A 6,000-nucleotide genomic window follows, 5' to 3' on the forward strand; every position below is an offset into this window, starting at 1 on the left:
GACCTCACTACATCTCACCAAATGGTGTCACAAAAAAAAAAAACCACTACATGAGGCTGTGTCCAAGAGTTTCATGTGCTCTGAATGTGCAAGGTCTTTTTGGAGTGTGGCAAGGCACATTTTTTCTTAGATTTTACTGCATATTTCCATGTGTTTCCCTGAGTCCTCTTCCCCTCCATCTCCACTCCAGCACACTCCACTGGGAGATGCAGGGGAGCTGATTGCATACTAGCCTCTCTCCCTGATGGCACTTCTCCAGCTGGGCTGAGACATGGTACAGGGAGGTCTTTGGGTAGCAGAAATTGAATCAGCTCAGGGAAGTTACAGCAGCAACTCCATCAGCCCACAGATGGCTTGGCACCACCTTGCACTAGCTGCAGCATCTTCCAGCCTAACTCACAAGAAAAGGCACACACAGCAAGGTCATATAAATTAATAATTATCTAAGAGCTTCTGCCCTTTTCTGCCTCCAGAAAAGAAGTGAGGAGGGAAAAAACTTTTAACTGCCTTTTTTTTTTTTTTTCTTTTTTTTTTTTTCTTTTTTTTTTTTCCCCAAATCTCCCAAACTAGTTTTCAGGGCTGATCCTGGGCTCTGTTTCAGCCACAGCCTTAGGCCAATTTGACTTTGTCACTTCACTGTCACATTGCCTTTAATTTATATGACCTTGCTGTGTGTGCATTCGTCAGCTCTTTAAAATGCATTTAGCGCAGCCAGTGTAAAAAGCCATTGAGCCAAGAGTGTGCACAGGCACGGTTCAAGAGGTGACACAAATGTAAAAGTTAAGTGGGAGGAAATCAAAACGTCCCCTCTGACTATTCCCACAAAAATAAAATGCCCCTCACCTAAGTGCTGCGGTCTTTTGGTTGCAGTGACCTCACACACAGGGCTGACCATTCCAGGAAGGCAGGACCAGCTCCTGGCCACAGAGGTGACCAACTCTGGGGCACCTGGGAGACATGGCCAGGATCCCCAGAGAGGGACAGGGACCACTCACTGCATGGATGCAGCAGAGTCCCCTCGGGCACAAAGGACTCACTGCTCCCACTACACGATATTTCCACCCAAGCACACGCACAACAGGTCAGAGCCAGCATTTCACAGCTCAACATGGTGATCACTGTTCTGCTCCTTGTGCTGTTCCACATGCCACAGTCTGCAACACCAAGGCTTCCAAAGACAAACAGGAAACAGGGTTCAGGAGGCACCAACATTCTTCCCCAAAACCCCAGAAACAGGTCCCTAAGTTCTTATGGCAGGTGTACCTAAGCCAGTCATATAGTGACCAACTGTCATTAATCTGTATTCACATCTTTTTCAGAGCTTTTACTGTTTTATCTGGTCTATAAAATAAGGCTCATTTGAATATATTATTTTTCTAAATCTCCGTGGCAATTTCACACCTTGAGTAGATGTGACTCAGCCTCAGCACTCACCATCTGCCCACCTGGAGACTACAGACCTCCATTTCCAACTTCTTTTTCAGAGAACAATTTCACATTTGGGTTAACTCTGGGAGTTTTTTCCTCCCCTGCATTTCAAGATCATTACAATCCATCCTATAAATCAGCCTGTCCTTTTAGTGCAAGTATTCTGAAAAAAAAGTCATGTAGCTGTGAAACTTTTCACTCAACAGTGGCCACGCTCCAAAAGCAACTGGAAAAATGTTACTTCCACTCTGACAAACAAACATTGATTTTTAATTGCCTAAAAGGATGAGACAATTTCCAATTCTGTTAAGAGATTACTTCTTTGGAATAAGTATTTATTGATACCTACATCTCACCTACTTAGTCATTTACTTTCTTAAAAATATGCACATTTTAAAATGGGTTTACTTTTTCTGCCATCATAAAACAAGCAGGCTGCATTTCTCATTCATGAGAATTTCATTTTTAATCTGCCATCTCAGACAGGTTCAGGCTGCATTTGTGGAGAGGACAGGCATGAGAAAAACTTTACTTTTAGAAGAAAGACTGAAAAAAGCTGAAATAAACTCTCAGTCTCCCCATTGTGTTTGCCTTAGAGAATCCCACAAGTCCTTGTGGCAACAGATGCAATTTGATGTTCATACCGGGTCCTTGAGTCACATTGTTCCCAGAGCACATTAACTTGACATTTAGAGATACTGTTTTTTAAAGCCATTTGAACATTAGTTCCTGACTATTTCTGGTCTTCAAGGCAGTAAGAGGAGCAAGGGTGGTAATTTCTCCCCCATCAGAGAAAAAAAAAATCAACCTCAAATAAAAGCTTTCCCTGGAAAATGACAAAACATATCCCACAATCACAGCAGCAGAGACACAGGGCAAGCTCCACTGCTGTGCCAGCTACATCAAATGGCCCGGATGGAGCCTGCTCCAGGTTTTTTGGGTGCACCTTTCATGCAGCGCACACTGGCTTGGGCTCCACTGCTTGCAAATTCAATGCAGCTTGTTGCTAAAGCTCTGCTAAAGCAGCACAAGAACCAGCAACACCAGGCATCTCAGCAGGGGCTCTGTCATCATCTGCCTGGACAAGGAAGGAGCCCAGCCCAGCACCATGGAAGGGTTTAGTGACATGCTTGAGCCCATTATTTTTAAAGGATTTGTCCATTTTCTGGAACTGCTGTCCCCCAACACCAAGAAAACAAATTATGCCCCATTTACTACACTCAAGAGAGCAGTCAAGCATGTGCTGTGCCAGCTGAGGGCAAAATGATGCCATCCATGGAAAGCTAAGAGAGAATTCAGAGCAGTTAATTCCCACAGGACTGCACTGCAGGAAGGGCTGATGGTTAATTAAAAGCTTTCACATGATTTCTGGATTCTTGCTTTCCTCTCCAGGCACCCCATATCAAAGTATTACAGATTAAAGTTACAGCTAAAAAAAATATTAATTAATAAAACAGCATTAAAACAACTAATAGCATATTACAAGTCCTGGCTGCTTGATGATAATATAAAAATCCCTCAGTGCAAGTTGGGACAGTTGCTTGGGGCTGAGCCAAGTCACAGATACATCCTCAATATCTCTGCCAGGACTTCAGCCCATTAAACTCAGAGCTCAGTTCCCAACCTAGGCGGCCACCACATCCATCACACAGCATCTGTGACTACCAACATCAGTGCAGGAGAGGCCAGAAATCATCCTTCCTGACTCATTCAGGAAGATCTGCTTGATGCTGCCTAGTTGCATCCTTATCCTCTCCACATCCTGTTACCCCCGTGCTGGTAAAAGAAAGTCCACCTGCCCTAGATCACCTACCTTTCTGCCCATCCCTACCATGTGCTGTTTCTGTACCTCTCTTAAGGGCTCAATTCAGAAGCAATGCAAGACTCTGCCATGAGGAATAAGAAGAGTTTCTTTTATGCTCTGGCAAAGAAAGAAAAAAAAAAAAAAAAAGGAGGAAAAGAAGTATGGCTCCTGTGTTGATACAGGTCTCAGGCACCACACATCCAGTTGGCACTGACTGCTTCATTGTCAGGACTTTCTGAACAGGATGGTGACCCAACACTACAGGTGGCAACTGCAGATCTATTGCATTGAAAAATAAATGTTTTGCAGTCTTGCAGGAGAGATGCCAGGGTGATTTTATCCAAGAATGCCCAGGGCTAATAAGCTGCTAAGAGGAATGCTGGAAATCTGCCTTGGTAAGAATCTCTTCCTCAGCTCTCCACAAGGAGTTCATGGATAAAAGGGATCCTCAGTATTGTTGTACAAAGTGGTTTTTAATACCCTTCTCGCTGCAAAAGGGACCTTCAAGCAGATAAGCCAATACCTCACATCCAGCACTTAACTGCTGTGGGGATGTGTCAGCCATCCCAGCTCCAGGGGCTGTGTCCAAAACCTTCCATCCTGCAGCTGGTAAGAGCAACAGAAATGGGGCAAAACATCGGAGCAGCCCCCACAAGGGGCTGAACAGAGGGAGGTAAAGCAGCAGGCCAGCAATTATTAGCCAGTTATTGCTAACACTGGGCCATTTTTTTTTTAATTTTTAAATTTCTGAACTATTGTGCTGTAGAGCACATCTGTCCCTCTGCAGTACCTACATTCTGCCCCTGGGACACCTTCAGGTTAGCAAAGGACCAGAACAAGAACCACCAAGGTGCCTTCAACAGAGGTGAGGACAAGAGAAGAGCAAGACAGCAATGGGTGGGTACAGGGCAGAGGTGAGCAAGGACCAGCAGCAGGAACTCTGTGACCTGTGGCTGCAATTGATAATTGTTTTCTCTGCTTTGAGAAAGAGCTATTCCAGAAACTTTTATATGAGGGTTACTAATTTCTGGCTTGTAGTCCCAACTGACAGCTGAGCCCAAAAAGCCTAACACTGCAACAGGCACATGCTCTAACGAGTCCATCCAGCTGCACCTGGGGAGAAGGAAATTTCCTCCCTTTGCATCCTTTGCAGAATGAGGTATGAGCAGCCTTCACTCCTATCTGCACACACCACTCTGCTCACAGCTAGTTTAATAGCATCATTCCTAATTCAGGCACACACATGAAGAGTGAAACAGATCCTGTGTGCAGAAAAGTGGTATTTACTGATGGAGATAATTTTTGCAGCTGATGGACTAGAACTGTTCCCATTGTGTGCTCTAATGCTGTACTACTAACAGAGCAGGTATTTTCCTGCTTTTCCTGTATTTCCTCTAAATCCCAAACAGATGGGTTTGTTGTACAATTAGTCACCCGAATCTGCCACATTAGAAGCAGGAATTTCAATCCAGCCCAGCAGTCCATCTTGTCCTTTTTAAGGCTTCTTTCAACAGACCCCCAGGATCCACCCCTAATACTGACAGGCGAGCAATGCAAGACAGAAGAGCTGTCATAGATATCCATGGGGAAGAGTTATTCAGAAAGACGTGCCTTCTTCACTTAAAAAAAAATAATGCACAAAACAGCAGTAAGCTCATTCAGTCAAATAAACCCCATGTGCTGAGTTGTTGCAGTGCATTTTGGGGGGTCTCCCGGAGGGGTTCCTTGGGGGGGTTCCCTGGGGGGCCCACCTAGGCTGTGGGTTCGTTGGCGGCAGCAGGCAGTCAAGGAGATGCCACACGGCTTCTGGAGGTGCTAGTTACAGGAGGATTTATTAGAGGTCCCACACCAGGGAGCAGCATGGTTTCTGAGGGAAAAAGGGAGGGGGGAAAGGGGAAGGGAGGGGAAGAGAGGGAGAGGGTGGGGAGCAGGGGAGCAAGAGCAAGAGGCAGAGAGCCAAAAAGAGCAAAAGAGAGAGACTTCTCCCTGCCCAGCTTAAGAGAGAGATTCAAAATGGGCGTGGAAAAGGACTTGGGCCAATGGAATTACAGATACATGATACTTCAGGTGAGGGTTACAGATTTGGAATGAACTGTACACTTTAGAGGGGTGACACAGAGCATACCATTTCACAGAAATGCAACACTGAGTTTCATCAGTACCTGCGAGTTCCCACAGACAGATCCTCTCCAAGGTATTTTCACACTTCAGATTTGTTTTCCTTTTAGGAAACAAGTGATTTAGGGCTAAAGCAGACATCTGGCTGTCATCATTGCTCCTGTGTTCTCCATTATCAGACTCAGACACTTTTCTCACTGAGCTAAATGACAAACAGAATCTGTGATTGCCAATACCCCATCAACTGATACAAACACCCAGCACCACCCTCCAAAGGAATATGCTAATATCTGTCATTCAGCTGAGAGGAAAAAGGATCTAAAATGTTATTAAGGAAGAACAGCCCTGGCTCTTTGGAGGGGGGCTGAAGCTGATGACTGACAAACAGCCAGCTACAGAAATGCATCGAACTTATCAAGAGTAAATGTGTAATTGCACACACATGATGCCACATATGGGGCATCCCACAACAGCAAGCCATCTGCAGGAAGGGAATATTTTTAAGTCATTCAGAAAAAAAAAAAGGGGGGGGGGGGAGGCATTTTCTCATTTCCTCTCTCTAATTTTGGACTTTTGCATCAATTTTTAGCAACAATACCAAGAGGGACAACATGTGCTCTCTGGTTTGAAAAACTTTAAAGCTTTCTTCA

The sequence above is a fragment of the Prinia subflava genome (assembly GCF_021018805.1).
Source record: "Prinia subflava isolate CZ2003 ecotype Zambia chromosome W unlocalized genomic scaffold, Cam_Psub_1.2 scaffold_43_NEW, whole genome shotgun sequence".
Taxonomy (NCBI): Eukaryota; Metazoa; Chordata; class Aves; order Passeriformes; family Cisticolidae; genus Prinia; species Prinia subflava.